The sequence below is a fragment of the Pithys albifrons genome, chromosome 2, assembly GCF_047495875.1.
Source record: "Pithys albifrons albifrons isolate INPA30051 chromosome 2, PitAlb_v1, whole genome shotgun sequence".
NCBI lineage: Eukaryota > Metazoa > Chordata > Aves > Passeriformes > Thamnophilidae > Pithys > Pithys albifrons.
The window spans coordinates 20,597,338-20,616,702 of record NC_092459.1 but is presented as its reverse complement, the minus strand read 5'-3'; the positions used below and the strand labels follow the sequence as shown (position 1 = coordinate 20,616,702).

At 36.8% G+C, this 19,365-nt stretch overlaps 1 protein-coding gene across 1 annotated transcript in view; it reads left to right on the top strand.

The window, feature by feature from the left end:
- The window catches only part of CSMD1 (CUB and Sushi multiple domains 1), a 1,094,767-nt gene that overhangs the window by 537,489 nt on the left and 537,913 nt on the right, over positions 1 to 19,365 (top strand). The window lies entirely within an intron of this gene.

The following is a 19,365-nucleotide window of genomic DNA, read 5'->3' as shown; positions in this document are numbered from 1 at the left end:
CTGAATTCTTCTGATTGAGAGACTAAGTCAAAGCAACCTTCATGCATGACACCTTGCTGTGGCTTAGCCACAGCCAACAGCTGAGCCCCACAAATCCACTTGCTCGCTCACCCCGATGGGATGGACAAGAGAATTGGATGAGTACCAGTGAGAAAACTCACGGGTTGAGGTAACGACAGTTTAATAGGGAAAGCAAAAGATGCACACACAAGCAAAATAAGGATTAATTCACTGCTTCCCAGGCAGGTGTTCAGCCATCTCCAGGAGAGCTGAGTTCCATATGTGTAATGGTGACTTGGAAAGACAAATGTCATCACTCTGGACACTCCCCTATCCTCCTGCCCCACCTTTGTTTTCTTTCCTCCTCTTTATATGGTGATGACAAAGGTTCAAACAGAAAAAGGTGGTGGAGTGAGGGTTCCTTCAGGGATTTTTTCTCACCCTACTAACACAAAGGTTTTGGGAGTTGAAGTGCCAGGACTGAGAACAAAGGGTGGTTGACAACTCTAGATTCCAAGTTAGTGGTGGGGAGGAGGTGAGAACAGACTCCCAGCACCTGGGATGGGGAAAGCCTTTTCCTGGGTGCTAGTTTCAATTCATTTTTGGGCAGCTGCTGGGGAGAAGCCATGGTTTGCTAAGCTGGTGAGAGCTCCTTCTGGCTGTGCTCTTTACCTTCCCCCCTCCATCTCTGGGCACGCTGAGCTTCAGAGAGAGAGAGAGAGAGATAGAGAGAGACAGGGGAGAGGGTCACAGCTGCTTTGGGACAAACTGCAGATGTTTTTTTCCTGGGGACTGACTTTGACTGCAAGGAGATTTTGGGGAATTACCACCACCCCTTAACTCCCAGTGTTTCCTTCATTTGAACAAAGGACAAAGACACAGAGAGAGAGAGATTCTGCTCTTTCCCACAGAAAAGGCTCCCTGCAGAGACCCAAGGAGCCACCCCACAGGCATCTGTCTTATCACCTCCAAAGTATTGACTTTAATCACACAAACCACCTAGAGGAAAAAAAAAGGTATTAAAAGAGATGAAGTGTAAGCCAAAACTGGGGAGACAAACTACCACCATCTCTGGGAGGGCAACCTATGAGCTACCCTGTCTCCCCCACCCCATCAAACATTGCAGGGTAAGCAACCAAATCCTTGCTTTATTTTCCTATGCCTTACTAATTACAATTTGTTACAGCTCACTGGGTGTATACGTGTTAGTGGGAAGCAGCTATATTTTTCCTGTTGCTTTTCTTTTGGGTTACTGAGTGTGTTTACATGTTGACTTAACTGTTGTGTTTCTGTTTAGTAATCTTCTGTTAGTTAAGTTTTTCGTGGGAAGGGTATACTGCTGGAGTGTTTTGTGCCAGTTTCTTTTGGGATATTTTGTACAATCCTGCAGCTAAATGTTATCACCAACTAAGTAACCCAAATAGTCATTGTCACATTCTTGTATTAATAAATGTTATTTTAGGAGATGTCGTGGGGAAAGTTCTTTTCTTGCTATTAAGTGTGGTCTCACAAAAGAGGTCAGAAACCCTTCCAAACTGTGTGCAATCCATGTCAATAGGCAGTGTTGGGACAATAAGTCTCTGATTTTCTGGAGGTATTTGTTGCTATTAAGTCCTCCCTGGCTTAAGTGTAGTCCTCACAGGAAGGTCAGAAATCTTTCCAGCCTGTGTTCTGTCCAGTGTTCAACAGGCAGTGCTGGGTTCATAAAGCTTTGATTGTTCCAAGGATGCTTATAGCTATTAACTTTATATTAATACAGGTGAGACTAGAAATCTCCGCATTTCTGTCTCTCCCCCCTTTCTCGTGACAGTTGAGAATTGAATTTTTCATCTGTAGCCAACTATATCAAATCCTTTGTTAGCAGTAATATCATGCAGGCTGTGTTGCACTTCTTTCCACATTCCAGGAAAATCGATGATCAGACCCTTTTTAAGCAAGGTAAGATGTTTGTCTAAAAATTCAACAGCTGTAGGCTATATTTCTCCTCAGTGACAGTGGTCATTTTTCACAATGGTAGTTACAGGAGTTTGACTTTCAAAGACACAGAAAAATAGAAAATATTCAAAAAAATCTCAATTAAGAACAGATGTTTATTTATTTGATTATGAATTTGCAATTGTAAGAATTATCTGATAATTTTGTGCTGGTCTTCCTCTGCCTTTGATGCTTACGTCTATCTGAGCTAAAACATGTCTTTCTTAAGTAAATGATCATATTTGATGTGTAGTATGTAAAATATCAGTAAAAGAAAAATACTAAAGCTACCTCTTGTTCCTCTTGCTCTCTTGCGTTTATTTTTTTTTTTTATTTTTGAAGAAGGTAACGCCTGGGAATTGGAAGGTGGAAAGAAAATCACACCAAAAATTGAAAGTGAGAAATGGTATTTTATTGTTGAATTGAGCTTGGGGAAAATAATTTGTCAGTCCTTTTCCATCAACTACAGATGCATGTGATGGAACAATTTTATTAGAAAGTACATGTACCTTCAGAGAGGAGACAACCAAGAATTTTTATGCTAGCAGAGCCTAAGCAAGAAAGAATAGCTGGAAAACAGAACTAAAATTGCAAGTACAAAACATCTTAACTAAAAAGATGATTAGCCACTGGAGTAAAAAGGCAGTATGTGTTATGACTCTTACAAGATGTCTCTCCGTTTCTGGGAATTTTACTATACAAGTTGTTTTGTTCAAGTAAGCAACTACATAACAATTGGTACTTTATTAGAAGAAAGTTTAATGGCATCTGCGATATTTGATCTAAAACATATAAAACTCTCCTAACTTCCAATTGTAATCTTGTTTTTCCTATTTTTGGAAGAGTTTAAAAATCCTGTAAGAGAACTTATATTTTCCTGATAAAATCTCCTGAAAAAATCTACAAGTTCTCAAAAGGGCTAGAAATTCTCGAAATTAAAATACTGCAACTAAGAAAAAGTGTTGGGTTGTTTGTTTTTTTTTTTTGGGGGGGGGTGTTGGTGTTTGTTTGCTTGTTCTGTGGTGTCACTTGTGTCTTTTCCAGTGTATCATTCCTCCCCTTGTGAATATGGATTCCAGATTGCAAATATCTTAAAGGAGCATTAGAAGTCCTTCTAAACCTCTCTGAAAATTTCCTCAGTGACTATGTATATGCATGAGTTAGATATGGACAGGCAATAGTAGTTTATAGATAAGACTACATTGAAATAATCTATGATGTTTTCAGCCAGCTAAAACTCACTGAAGGACTAGAACTTAGTTTTCAGGTTTATTATATTGTCTTAATGTTGGCCATGCTGCATATTATCTAGACTGAGCTCTCTTTCTTACATATTGGGCTTGATTAGACTGCAGTTATACTGGATCATCTCTTACCAGTGCTTTATGGTATCCTTTACTGCTGTTGAGTTTTCTTCCCTCTTGTTGATCATTTAAAACATGTCAGTACTATTTTCAACCCAAACTCACTTTATGCACAAAGCACATTGCAATACTTTCTTAGCACAGTGCAATGAACAGGAGTAAGAAGTACTCTTTGTACTGAGGAATTTAGAAAAGTAGTAGCCAAAAAAAAAAAAAAAAAGAGAAACGTAAAGGGAAGGAAAATGAAAAAGCAGTGGAAATAAAAAGTATCTCATAAGCAGTATAGCCTCCAATTCTCCTCTGTGGCCAGCTGCGGAGGGCATGTGGTTCTGGAGTCCCAGTGATGGGGGAAGTACTAAACTGGGGACTTATTCATAAACCATGACAACAAAGCAGAAAAATTGGAGGGGAAGGCTAATACTCTGATAGCTTGAACTTCAGCTCTCAGACTTTATGAGCATTTGGCTGTGGGCGAGTCCTCTTGTAGCTTAGACACTTGTTCTACCCTAATTCTATTGAAATGCAGTCAATAATAAAAATGTTTCAGGGTTATTAAATTTTAACACTAATCTTTAAAAGGGACCTTCCAAAAACTTTTACATTTGTCTTTAAGTTAAATAATTACCATTATGGGGACTATCATAAGCTTTTGAGGTTTTTTGCCTCACTTCTTTTTTTGTATTTATGATTCCTTGTTTACTTGAATAAGAAGGTTAGAGGCCTTGGAAGAAATAAATTACCAAAGTAGCATTCTGCAATTAAAACCTGTAAATAGTGATTAGTAAGACAGGAAACTGTCCACGTTTTCCATTCTTGTAAAATTGTCTCTGGCCTTGTATACTGCAAAAGCTCCTATGTCTTTGCCCCCAGCAGAAGGGGAATCAGCCTGGTCTGTAGGGCAAGGAATGGCAAAGTATCTTTTATGCAATGCTGCAGTAAAAGAGTAAAATCAGTAAAGAAACTTTTCTCCTGTGAATACTTAAGCCATCAAATGCATTTTAAACATCACAAAATATTTTAAAACAGTAAGGTCACTTTGCATAGTGCTAGAAGAAATCCCAAGTTTCCTATGTTATTTAATGTCATGTAAAACACAGGGAGAGCAAGTTAATTTTATATTTTATAAAGAGTAAACAGAATCTACCAAATTGCTGTTTTGAGAAAAGTCAGCCCAAGAAGATCCTACACAGTTTATATTCAAAAGGAGGAAGGGGAAAAAATCTTTTTTTATCACTGTAGTGTGCATATATGCCCAGCTTGTAATGGGACCTGCAAACAATGAATCTGTCCATTGCTTATTTGGATTTAAAAGAGAAAGGGATCCTGATTTACCTGTGAAAGCCATCCTAGTTATACTGAGCTCTCCCTTACAGCTACTCAGGTGACTCTTACTTTATTATTCATTCAGTATTGTGCTTGAGAAGAACAGTTCTTCTGTTTGAAATCTGAAAAAAAGATATTTGATTTTTACAAAATTAATCTTATCCCCTGAAATAATACAAGCTGGTTCAATTATATGTTATTTACTGCAGCAGATAAATCAAATCATGTTTGCCCACTTCCTCCACAACTGTTAGTTAAACTGATAAATACTCAAAAGACATCTCAAAACCATTGTGGAATTAGAGGGGAAAAAAGCCAATTATAATTAATGTTAAGGAAGATTTGGATTAAAGTATTGCTTATTTGGTAACCATTTCATTCATTTAACATTAATGGAACTTTTTTGCTGTTTCTGTAGTTTAATAAAAAAGCATTACTCCACTTCCTGACATTCTGGTTGATATGTGGGTTTTCATTGACACAAGGTATATGTATTTTTCTGAAATAGTCTAATATCTCCTTTCATATTTCATTTCATAGTTTTGTCAAAATTGTCATCACTGTGTTATGAATAAGTATTTTTTCTCATTCTTCTTCACATATTGACTCTATTATCTCTTGAGTGTCGTGTACTCAAAAGAAGTGTGTGTGTGTGTATGGGGAAGTAAATTCACCTTTGCATATTGTCTGCTTAGGTCAATACCAAATACGTCATGGTAGCAGCATTGTACTTGTGATGGTCAATGGACATAAGCCAGGCAAAATTTGTGGGCAGCAGTTAAACTAAGTAATTAAAGTATGTCAGAATTGCAAAGATGCATATCTTTTGGATATGAAGCACTTTTGCAGGTCAGGATCTTGCTAAGCTAGCCTTATGCTTACTGATTATACCAGCTGGTCATATGAAAGGTACTACTTGTTTCCATATGCCTTACCTCCTTCATTCACTTTGCTATGCCGAAAAATACTGAATACTTTCTGTTATGGTATAATGGGTGACATGGGAAATGCTGGAAGACACAAACAGTGCCTGGAAATGTAGATTTTTTTAGCCTTTTTGTGTTTTCCTTCTCCATATGCAGGCCCATAGTCCAGGGGAGTGTGTGACCTGCCTACAGCAATATTCAAACTCTGTAAACCAAAGCTTTTCTTTGGATTTGTATCTCATAACTTGTATCTTCAAGTTTTTCAGGTGTGAAAGCTATAGATTAAATTGCTGACATTACCGTGATGTTACATGAAAACCAATGCTCTGTCTTGAAATAGAACAAATGTTCTCATATTCTTCTAGAAATAAAATCAAGACGATTTTATATATTCTTAAGACTTGTACTGTGGATATGAGGGAGCAGCAAGGGCCATCTGTGCTGTATGGATGTCCAAGGCAGGGCTTTCACCGACAAGGGCCAGAGGGAAGCAGGAAAGGCATGAGAATGGTGTCCTGGTACTGACCCAGCCCTGGTGTGAGTGACAGGGCTGTGGGTATGGGCACTGACCCAGGGCAAGCTTGGGACATCAGCAGTGTTGATGGAAGCTCTCTGGAAAAGCCCCCAAGGGAAGGGGACAACCCTTGGCCCTGAGCCCCAGCAGCCAGACCTTCTGGTTGGAATGCAGTCAGGGCCCCTACCCTAACACCTGGAACCTGTCCCTTGCTGGGCAGCGTGCTGCTGGGAAAGGCTGGAGTCTGTGCCCATTACTGAGTTTAACTTCTGTAAAGAAGTTTTAAATAATAGTCTCCTTGTGAATGCCCAAACTCCATTACAACAGAAACCTTAAATTTTGGTGATGTTAAATCACCTTTATTTGGATTTGTGTGGGATCAGTTAGAAGGAAAGCCTTTGATCGCACAACTCTACCCTGAAGTACATTGATTCTAGTATAGCCTTTATGACCACTGTCTTTGTCCATTTGTGTTTCATTTACACATGAAAATGACAGAACCAGTTTGCTTAAAGGAGTCTATATCTTTCATAAGGAGATGTTTTTTCATGAAGACCATCAGTGATAGTAGTGCTTTGATAATCTAAAATGCTATAAGAAAAATGCCCCCTTGAGTCTAATTATTATTTTTTCAAGAATTTTATTTCTTTACAATTTTTATTTGCTGGTTTTAGACATATAGTTAACATATAATTAGAATTTCTGGCTGTGACTTCTTTGACTAAAAACTTATGATTAAAGATAAGCATGAGTAGAAGTATGACACTTCATTATGACTTACTTGCTTCAAATAAACAACAAACCCATGAGATTTCTAAATCTCATCCTATTAGATGAAGAGGCTACAACTCACTGTTTTAAGGAAAAGTTTGTAATTGAGATACAAATACTAAAAATGCTTTATTTTCAAATAAGCTATTCCATGCTGTTTAATTGTGCCCCTAAGATCATTGCACAACTGAAACTGAAATTCTGGAATTTTCCTTCAGATTTTGATATGTCTCATAAGACCAAGAAAAATATCACTGCTGTTATCCACTTGTGTCAGACACAGTTCTTTAAACTCCTACCACATTGCCTATGTTCCATAGGAGTAGCTTTTTCAAAAGACATTTAATAAACTATTTTTTTAGCTCTTAGTGAAAATATTTTGAGGAGATATTCAATATGTAGTAATTCTTATAGCATTGTCAGTATACCTGTATTGCTTCAGCAATGGGCATCTAAAGTTCCAACAAACTCTAAACCTGATTTTCCAACTGTCAGAAACTATGCAGATCTCCATCACCCACAAATGCCACACACTGGAGATACTGAAGTGGCACTTAATAATTTGAAATATTTTGTTGATTTCCTAAAGACTTCTTACATTTTTGGGAGGTATCTCACAGCCAGCCATGGAACTACATTAAAAATGTAGGTGAATGATGAAGGCACAGCATGTTTTTGTCTCTTGAGATGTCACCCATCACCTTGACAAGCTCTTTGTAAATGGAAAACTGGTTTAGTGAAAAAGAGCTGCTGTGATTACTGAACGAACATAAAGACTTCAATTCTCAGTCATTTAACTGCTGGCAGATTACAGAACTGCTTTTTTGGGGGTAAAATTTATTAGGTTACTATTAGCAGAGAGATAAATAAAATCACTTTCTCTCCCAGGACTTATGTACATAAAATTAACATGCCAGACTACACCTTAGAGGGGCAGTGTGGCAAGAACTGGTGCCTTTCAGACTTCAGAAACCTATACAAGCCCATAGGTAGCTATTCATCAGGCTAAAATCTCCAGTCAGCAGAGTTGTATGAAAGCCTTAGGGAAAAAAAAACAAACAACAAACAAAACAAACCAAAAAAAAAACCCAACCCCCCCAAAAAAAATATCTAATCTATTTAAGTCTTTTGAATTCGTGTAGATAATGAGCCTTGCTATCAGTGCAGTGCAGATTTTATCCTTGCTTCATTCTTTCATATCCTGTGGTGTTATATTTTAGCTGATATTTGATTTTCTTTTGTTTATATCCAAGCAGGTGGGGATAGCAGTATGTAGAAAACAAACTCAAAAGCTCCTGGGTTGTATATGCCATCAGAGATGGCAGCAGAGAAAAATTTATGATTTCACCCCTGAAATAATCACTGTAAAGGGAAAGATAATCTTAGTACTTTTTTTCTGTATACTGTGGGAAGTATCATCAAATTATTAAAAAGCAAAACAAGAGTGAAATATTCTCTGAGGGGTGGCAAAGGGATAAAAGAGTGATCACATAGCTACCCAAAAGTTTAGATCTGTCTACCATAGTAGATGCTGATACTTTTTCTGTTCAATATCTTGGGCCTCCCTGACATCCGATCCTGTCAGATCTTGGAAGCTAAGCAGGGTCAGCCCCGGATTAGTACTTGGATGGGAGACCTCCTGGGAAATGCCGGGTGCTGTAGGTTCTGATCCTGAGGACTTCACTGGCGCTGTCCAAGCTCGCTCGGTCATGGCAGATGAACCTCAGGACTTAAACGGTGGGGCCAGTTCTGCGCACGCTGTGCCTCACCTAAAAAATCCACTGCTCAGGCTGGAAGGGCACACCCATGTGGGGACAGCCCTTCCCAAGTCTTTGTTCGTGAAGCTGAGCCACACATCTTGGAAGAGTGAGCAGTCAATACCGTCCCAGTGGCTTTGTCTACCCCAGAATATTGCCCCTGTCAGGACATGGGCGTGGGCACTGACAGCTGTCTATGCTGTTGTCGGATGGATCACAGCATGAGTTTTGTTTGGGCCAAGTAGCACTTTCCTGAATAATTCCTGGGGATGATTCAGAAGTTGATACAGACTACTGACTGTTCTGAACAGGCAATCTGGATGCAGCCATCCTGTTTTGCAGGCTCAGAAAGTTTAATAATACTGTGCCAACTGGCATCAGCTCCATTCTGTTTTAGTGTATAGTGCAGTCAGGATGTCTCCACGTCCTGGTCTAGTGACTCACATGTATGTGAAGTCTCTGGAAGTACATCACGGTGTACAGTGGAACATGATGTCTTCTGGGGTTTTGAGAAGGGCTTTTTTTTTAAATTTAGAGGTGATCCTTACCCCCTTGCACACTTGTAGTACAGAAACAAACACAGAAATAATGAATTCTTGGACAATTTCAGTAGTAAACTCTCTTCCATTGCTTCCAGTAAATAAACTTTTAGACAATAATAGCAGACAATCTCCTTTAGCTGCACATTGAGCAAGTATTGCAATAAAGTAAGCTTCCATTGAATCAGGCTCACAGATGGATTTATCGTTAAAATAGCTACAATACTAGTTTTGTTGTCAAGATTGTGATAAAACTAAGATGTATGAAAATATGTTCTGGTGTTCTATATGCTGTTTTGAGATTAAAGTTAAAATAGAGGCCGACAACCAAAGTGGACAGAATGTCATAATACATAAAAAACATCACAAAAAATAGTGAGTTTCTTTTTTTGTTTTATTTTTTTTTAACACGGTGGTGTTGGAGTTCCAAAAGAATTACAGCTGGACAACACGTGGAAAATTTTAATAGTGTCTGTCTACAAAGTATTAGTTATAGCCACAATCTCATAACATGGCATAGATGAGAATCTAGTGCCATCTCCAGATCCAAAAGTCCTGAGACTTAGTCCTCTACAAAGTACGTCCTGATTAGACCATTACTGAACAAACAAACTACAAAGTGGACTAATCTAGACTTCAGTGGGGTGTAGAATGTTACTTGTATGGACTCTGAAATGCCAGTTGTGCAAAATGAGTTTGAGAGTAAGATTTAAAATAAAGAAGGAAAGTTATGATTTGTAACTACAGTATATGAAATCTTCACTCACTGATGTGTCCCTGAGCTCTAATGTAAATCAAGTTCAAGCCTTAGGAAGGAAGGGCTTTAGAAATTTCAAGGGAATTTTGCACAAAATGTTTCAGAGGAAATGTCTGGAGAAATCTGTCCACTCTCTGGCACTCTCCAATTCCGTGCAAATTTATTACTTAGTAAAGATGTTATTAGGTTTCACTTTAACAGTCTCATTCTCCTGGGAACAGCATAAGACGACTGAACCTGTGACATTTGTGGTTTAATCTTTTTATTTCCTTTTTCTGAATTGTGTATTTGGTTAAAGGGATATCATGCAACTTTGACACTTACTGTCTTTTAATACAGAATGGAAACAAAATGAAGCATTTTTAACAAGTACAGCACTTAATTTAGGTTTGCAGTGGATTTAAGTAACTTTTTTTCCTAGACACCTTCTTCCTTATCCATCAGTACAGCCAGATTTTTAGCAGAGTTCTCCTACGAAATGAGGAGATATCAGCCTGGCATGATTCAAGCCTGAGGGCTTTTGAGGTTTCTCATGTAAAAACTGACTACTAATAAAAACCCCAAAAAACCAAATCAAAAAACAGTTAAGGATGGATTTGCATGATAGGCTGATACATTTTTCCAGAAATGTCACTTAAAAAGTACATGCTAAAAATATGTGCTTACATGAACGAGATTCCAGAAGTTCTGAAGAGGACACTGCATTTTACAGAGGAAGAAAGTTTTACAAAACCCAAACAACACTAAAATCAATTTAAGCTTCTGTTTATTTAGTCCCTAAAATCTTTTTTTTTCTGATTAATTAGGATGCCACAAGCAACATAATGTAAAATTGCATATGTAGGGCCTCTCCTCCCCCTCCCATTTGTGCATGAGCCCTTTTACCAGGTATTTGTTCTACTTAGCATGCAAGGATGTTGCCTTATAGAAAGAAGGTGTCATTAAGAAACTGTAGATCATGGTTTCATAAGGTGGTTCATTTTGGTGTCTGAACTTGTTTTCTTCTTGATGCTCTTCATTCTTATTCCCACACTGCAGTTAACAGCATCTCAGTGGTGTTACCTGCTGCAGCTTAGACATCCTGCCAAACGTGCAATTACATGCATGTTGGAGGGTTATTTTTCCTTTCAAAGTCAGGTAAGTTCTCTGCAATTATTCACAGATGGTTGTGTAAGCCACTGTGAGAAACTAGAGCACAACACAAGGCAGCACTGAAAAAAGCAACAGAAAATCATATTGTTGTGTTGCAAATGCTAACCAGGTAAAAATCTCCATAATTCACATAGCTTTCTGATGCCATTTCTAAAAACAAATGTGGACAAAGTTGAAAAAGGCACTGTGGAATTTCTGTTGTTGCAAGGATTTCCAGCAACAGCAACAACAAAATCAAGTATTGAACTAGAAGAGGGAAAAGACCCAACATTCTTGCAGAAAAATGGAAGGACAAGGTCTGCAGGAGCTTGAGATCTGCAACGGTGTCATCCATGGATTTTAACCATATAGTCTTCTGGCATGGTCTTAATCCTTGTCCAGGACAATTCTTAGCTTTGATCAGGGAATAGGACAGGACAGAGACTTTTTCCAAGACACTGTATCAGTAAGGGATGAGCAAAAAAATTAGTTACTTGGCTATGATTTTTGCTACGCTATGTCTTCAGAACGTAAGTACGAGTCTTTGAATTCCTTTATTTTCAATTACAGGCAAAGACAAGAGGTTTCTGTATCATACTGAAATCCTGTAAAAATTTACTTCATGATTGCTTGTAAACAAGATGTGTGAGGCCTCTGGTAGCAAGAGTGTGACTTAGGGAAGCATAAAGCACAAGAGAATAGTTATGGAGAGCTTGTGAGACCCTCGGTCCAGCTTTATTATAAGCCACCACAGCTCCAGAAGTAGGTGAGTGGCTGAGCCAGAGAAGAGACCACTCCTGGTGCTGGAACAAATTGTTCTGGGGTCTTTTTTTTTAATATTAATACACAGAAAATCAAGGTGAAAGAAAGAAAGAAGGAAAGATTAGAGAGAAAGAGGTAAAAAGTAAGAGAGGGAGAGAAAGAGAGAAAAGGAAACAAGTCTTTTTGGAAGGAATATTGCCTTACCTTAGTTATTAATAAGGACTGCAGATATGTTGGTAAGCTGGTAATAGTTGAGGACGAGCGTCTGTTGAATCATCAGTAGTTTATCTGTAACTGAAGCTGATATTTTACAAACTTAATCTGCCCTTGCTTCCTTTCTTGTCTCTCAGTCCTATAAGGTTTTCCCTGACCTGTAAGTATCTTAATGAAAGGAAAAGTCAGACCCAAACACCTTTGTTTTTTCAGACTGGCAGAACAGGCAATGTGCAAGTGTTGTTTCCATCTATGTCAGCCCGATGAGGAAAATTCTTCACTCCCTGCTCAGTGAAGTAAACTATCCCACAGTTTACTATGTGTGTGAACTATCCCATAGTTTAATGTTTTGCTTGGAATGCTTCTCATTTCAGCCTGCTTATAACTGTAATTTGTTCTTATGCTTTAATTTTTTCCCCAGCCTTGAATTCAGATGGTATATTATTTCTTATGACCTGGTGTTTCCTTCCAATGTCTTCATAGTGACTGCATTTTAATCTTCATTTCTAAGATTATGCCTGGAAAAATCTTTGAGTATCCTCTTCAAAGCTCTTCAGATCTTGGTCACTTTAGTAGTCCGGCTCTGCATTTGCTTCATGTTCAATTGCTCTTATTTGGACATGGGTAATCAGATTTGTATGCAGGCCGCCAGAAAAGATCATAGCTGTTTTTTGTACTTTATCTTTTTGCTTGATAAGTACCTTATTTAACACATGGAGATACTGATGTTTTGACCCTTTTATCCTATGGGTTTCAAGCACAGGATGGACTTGATTTTTATGAGTGTAGATCTTCTGTCTAATGGGATATTCAAAAGTGGTCAGGTTAGAAAAGATATTTTCTTGGGTTTATTTGTTGTCATATATGAGGTGATGAGCTAGAGATAGTCTTCCAATTACATTTTTTATGTTGATAGTTTGGAAGTAATACCGTGGAAGGATATTTGAGAAAACAGAAGTTCTGTCATTGCAGAAGGTCATCACGATCTTTCTCAGTTTAAGAAGGGCAGATACCGCAGACAATTTTGATGATTGTACCAACAAACTAGAAAACGGACCACAGAGTACACTGAACTTTTTAGAGTAGATGGAAGGGCATTATTTTGATATTTTTAAGACATGACTAATTACTTTTGATGTCTTGTAGCTGGAAAACTTTGCATTTATTAATTTTGCACAGCCTCAAATGCTTTTTATAGCCTTGTGTGGACTGTCATGCTCGACTTGTTCTCATCCTCTTTCAAGAAGAGAGATCTAAAAACTTGAAATACTGCTCACTGATCTCCGTTCATCCAGGAAAGTGTGTAGTACATCTGAGGCAAAATAAATATGAGGATATCGAAAGTTTTAGCATTGACTTCACCTTTGGACTTGAGAGTTTTCTGGCATTGTTTGTATGACACTAACTTTTATGGTCTTATAACCAACAGCAAGACATTTATTACATAATAAAAGTAAACACACTAAAAATAAAATCCATCAATCTTTGGTTATTACCTGTAAAAGAAAATTAAAATATCAGTCTCAATGTGAAAGATGTATTAAATTTTTAAAGTTGCTGCATACTTCTAAATTATTTTAATAGCTTTCAATTCAATACCATTTTGTACATACTTAGAGAGGGACAGAGACTATTGGGTATTTTTTTCAAAAAAAAGCTTTGTAAAAACAAAGAAAGTTACATTTTCCAACTGTCAATTCAACATCATGTTGGAAGAACTACAATAGAGTCACCAGGAGGAAATTATGCATAGAGTTTTCACCTTTATTCTCCCCAAAATGAAATAAGGAATTTTTTCTCAAGTCCAGAGTTACAAAAAATCATTATCAGAATCTACTACTAGAAGAGTAGTACCTAACTGATTGTGATTGGCAGTTGTGCACATGCACACACTCATACATGTGGTGAGACCACACCTGGAGTGGTGTATTGAGTTCTGTGTCGCCAGTATGAGAGAGACACTGACATAGTGAAGCGAATCCAGCAAAGGTCCAAAAATGGTTAAAGTCGTGGCACATGTGAAGTGAGGGGAGACAGAGATCTGCGATTATTCACAATGGAGAAGAGAAGGCTCAGGGGGATCTTACTGAGGTGTGTAAATCCCCTTCTTGGCAGGAGTAAAGATATGATGCAGTTTGACTTTTCCCAGTGGTGGCCACTGGCAAGAGGAGAGGCAATGAAGACAAAGTGAAATACATGAAATTTCATTTAAGCAGCAGAAGAAGCTTTTAAATACTACTAAAAATAACAATAAGAATACATTTCTTCTGTGAGGTCAATCAAACACTGCAAAAAGTTGCCCAGGGAGTCTATGGGGTTTCTGTCTTTTGAAATAGTAAAATCCAAACCAGACATGGTCTAGGTAATCTGCTCTAGCTTCTTTGTCTCTTTTGCTTTCCAAAAAGTGTTGTTTCCATGAAAACAAATCTGTAAACCATGTTGATTTTGACAATAAAGAAGAATTTCTGAAAGGGTGGCACCATGTCATTTCTGTTGTGGTACTGTTCTCTCCTAAATGACCTACGTGCCTCTACAGTGTTCCATGTTAATGCAGAAATCAGATCTAATAGATAATAAAGTATTCTTTGTACATAGCTCCTGGAAGTAGAAAGGACAAAGTGGTGTAATAAATTGACAGTGAAATATTACATACTTTCCAATTGATTCAATATTTGGAATTATTTAAAGAAGAAATGTAAAAATCTATCATAATGGGGGTTTATGTAAGACATTGGAAACTGAAAAGAAATCAAATATATAGATCTATTTAGTCTTTTTCTAGGTATAAATCGCAATTACAGAATTCTTTAGAGTTAATTTTTCAAGGAAAATTTCATTATTTACATCTTAGACAAAAACCATAATTTTATTTCAAAAATAGATTTATTAAATACTTTTACATGTATATATTTATAAATATTTAAGTTCATCTTTATTCAGTACAGCACTTTTTCTATTTTGAATTGCTAGTAAGTTGTGGGTGTGGTTTGTTTGGGTTTTTTTGGGGGGGTGGGGTTGTTCCCTCCCCCTCCTCCCCTCCCCCCGAATTCCTTTTGAAATAAAGTTGTTTCTCTGAATTGGAGCAGAGACTTTAGTTTGAACTTCATTCTTGCAAGAAAATGTAACATTTTTTCATCTCCTATATTTTTGCTTATTTTGTTCTGTGTTTATAATGAGTCTAGTTATTACCCTCGTCTTCTGAGATTCTGTAAATACAGCTCAATGTATATCTTGTCTTTATGCATGAAACTACTAAATGCAACACTTACTGTAGCCATGTGGACAGGGTAGCATGGACTGAGGATGACACTTACTGAACATCTTGACATATACCCTAAATTTTCTGTAACCTTGATTTTCTCTACAGGGCTTCCAAACTTCCTCCCAATGTTGTAATTTCAAAGCTGTCAATAGTATCAAGGGACTATCTGACTTCCTCCTAACCTATGCTTTTTCCTTTGTGTGTGGTTTTACCTGTGGCCACTATTTTAAGGTAATGTTAGAAGAAACATAGAGGACTGTAACAGTGGAACTATGGAACAGCAAAAAGTCAGGAAGCTTGCACTTGGCTAAACTTAGGTGCAACATGGAAAACTTTTCCAGTTGTTTCAGTAAGAGCAGGAAAAAGAACAAAAGGAATGTATCCTTATAAAGTTTTGGAAAGATATTGAAATAAGTGGATGAAAAACATTCACCTTGTTCCTTTGTTTTTTTTGTTTCTTCTTTCTATTTTTCTTATATAGTGTTCAGCTGCTTTCTGAATTGCTGCTGTGAAGTTCCAACTACTGCATACTGTAGAAAAACTGAGCAACTGATTCACAGAAACTGTTATTTTAACTGGCATAAGCAGTGTCAGGTTTTTGCTGTTTAGGCCTCGAGGCAATCTTTGCAATCTAGTTGATTGTGACATCTGAGAGAAAAAAATGAATCAGTTATGTACTCCTGAAATCATTGTCAAAACTGAGCCTCTGAATACCAACCTCAGGAAAGGATCGGATGTTATTTTTTGTAGTTTTATAATTGATTGCAAATCTAGTTGCCTTATTTATGAAAAAATTATTAGGATCTGGGCTGTCATGGACCTCATATCCTTCAGAATTTATCAGAAGGTATAATTTTTCAACTTGACCTTTTAAACCAAAGTAGAAAATGAAACTTCGAAAGGCAGGACATTGCACTGCCAATAGTTGTCATGATGCCATGAAGGGTTTGAAGTGAACACATGAAAAACATGTTGGCATTGCTTACTGCATATTTAAAGATTCTTGAATTCCAATGTGTACTCAAGAGTAAGAAAACTTAGGTGAAATAGAACAGTCCTTCAAAAGTTTATTCAGTTCAGTGATTTTTTTTCAATATCAACCACTGCTGTTTAATTTTCTGTGATTTCTCTGTTTCTGTATATCAGAAAGAGAAGGATGATGAAATCTAATACATATTTAAAAATCCCCTAAAATGAAAATTGAAGCAAGGAAATTCTCCATAAGTGAAAGCACAGGATTACTATGTTTAAGATGCTTGCAAGTGGTCTGTGCTGCAAACATACACAGTGTTTAGCTTTAGAAAGCATCTTAAATGGCTGTTTCAAAGAATACTCTGATACATGCCATCTGAGAATGAATAATTTGTTAAATATGAGTTTATTTAATGCTCTTCATATATCACCAAAAACTGTGTCATTTATCTAATAGTCCCCCCACTTTCCTATATGCTAGCAAGGCACCTAAGACACTTCCCCTTCTGGACTTCTTACCCAATCCAGTCCCAGATCTGGCACCTTCCCCCTGAGAAGTTATAAAAGCCTCGTATATTTCACAATAAAGGTCTTTTTGCCTCTTACCTCTGAACTGCAAACATCTCTTTCCCAGCACTCCTCAGCTCCAGAAGGCAGGCAGGAAACACCTCCCCTCCCTCTAGCACTGCATAGTTCTCAATACACAATGAATCCAATTATTTCATGAATTAAGCATCTATGACTTCAGATTCTCAATCCTGATGACAGTAGACTTTAGTAACACTACAGACAAATATGGGTCTTTTAACTGAAAACTTGGCAATAAATTTAAAGCTAATGGATGTGTATGATATCTTTGGTCAACTAGAACTCTTATAATCCAAAGATTCAACTATTTTTATCACTATTAGGAACCTTTAAAGAATAATTCATCTTAGCTCTAGACTAGGGGCAGTCCAATATGTGCAGATAAAACTGTGCGTTCACCTGAATATATTCAATAAAAGTTTTAGAAAAGCACATAAATAATGTACTTGAATGCTTGATCATGACAAGTGGTGAAATCCTGTGGACTATTACATGTATTATTGAACATGGCTGTCATTCTCAGATCACTCATCCTTTACTGGGTTTTAGGAGGCTGTGGTAAAATGTGTGCCAGTTTCAGGATGTCAAGTACCATTTTTTCTTGAGTTCTTGACAGATGTAGTGGTAATAAGATGCAGGTAAACGTCATATTGTTGGAGACCATCTTTACACAGATAGAAAACTCGCTTGCTTCAGTAAAACTTCAACACTTTGGCAGTGACAGTTGTCATGTATATGGCAGGCGTAGTTTTGCTGTGATGTGCTGTGCTTGAATATGCAATTTATCAAAAGACATAATAGCCTTGAATATGGATTTTTCTTCTGATAGCTTATTCACTCATAAAAATAAATGCTGGCTTTTGAGTTGTATAAACTTTTGCTATGTGCACCAGACCTTTTGATGAAACTACTCCATTTTATGGTGTTTTGGAAAAAACATTTTCATTTGAAAATAACATAAAGAGATTCTTGTTTCAAATTCAGGTATTTTCCTGTGTCAAAGCAGGTAACAAATTTTTATTTGTTTGACTTGTATTGCACAATTGTCTGTGTTAACCTACCATGAACTAAGGCAGCAGAAAGGAGAAAATTTGCCAAGATAGAGGAGCTATTTTTCGTTGTGCTAAAAAGACATACAACAGCACATAGCAATATGTACTGTAACTTCTAATGTATCATTTTCTTCAACTTTTTGGAATATAAATCCATATATTTATTTCATTCCAATTATTCTGATATCTTAAAATTACTTTTGTTACTTTATTTAATATGCATTCTTTCTCATATATGTGAATCAATCACTGACTCTTCTTTTCAATGTGAATGAGTACATCAAAATAAACACCTTATTCTATTATCCCTGCTGAAACAGTGCAAAATAAACCAGGTGTCATATTGTTTGCTTCTGCCTTTGATAGCTACTCCCACAACAATCTTAAGTAGTTTCTATAGTGCACAGAAATCTTAGATCTTTGAAATGCAACATTAGTAGAACATATGTCTAAGTCATCATTCATTGGAATGCTATGTGGCTTTTGTTTCCTTGCTAATATTTATATAATATTTTGGTATTTTTCTCATAAAATGATGTTGCAAGTTCTCTCTTAATTTTTTTTATATTCATGGTTTTTGACCTTTTCAAAATTTTGTTATATAATTTGGGTTGTTAATTCCATGTATTTGCTATCATTTAAATGCCAGTGTGACTAACTCTTTGAGTAATGAAATAAGGGTGTGCATGCAATAATTGAATTCATATGGTATAATGGGGTTTAATTAGCATTGATATATCGGTATAATGTTTTACAATTCTCTACTTCTGCGTGTATTGAGTAATTAATTATCTCAACATGCATGTTAGTGAGGTTGGTATGGTTATGTTTATTCTGCACATGGATAGATTAAGGAAAGAGAGTATGGGTGAAAGAATTTGTCCATGAAACATGTGGCCTCTGAAATGATACCTGAATTACATGTATGCTTAAAAGCTTTTCAGACCACTATTTCTTTGACGAGCATGTTTATCTTCTGTGCTCTGTTCATGACATATTTCAGCTTCCTGCACTTATTTATTCATCTCTAAAGGAAATCAAAGAATTTTACTTTGTACTACTTCAGTGAAAGGAATGGCATGCGATTAATAACTTTGGAAGGAGCTCGAGAATGAAACCAGTTCCATTTTCCTCCTCCCCTACACACTTTTGTTTTTCATAGGTGCAGGAGTATTGTCTTTAAAATGATAACTCATTCAGACAATCTCTTTCAAATAACTACTGTTTAGAAATGATAATAAGTTACTGCAATAAAAAAGGAAAATTATGTCCATTCATATCTTCCCAATGTCACTGCTTAGTTCCCTTCATATTTCCGGTTTCTTTTAACAAATATTGACTTAATTTGTTTTATAGAACCTGGACTAATTTTAATCTAAACAGAAAATCAAACGTTTTTATGTATTTGAGACTTTAATTTACTGGTCAAAGGCCAGCTAATTATTGGATTCTTAAAAATT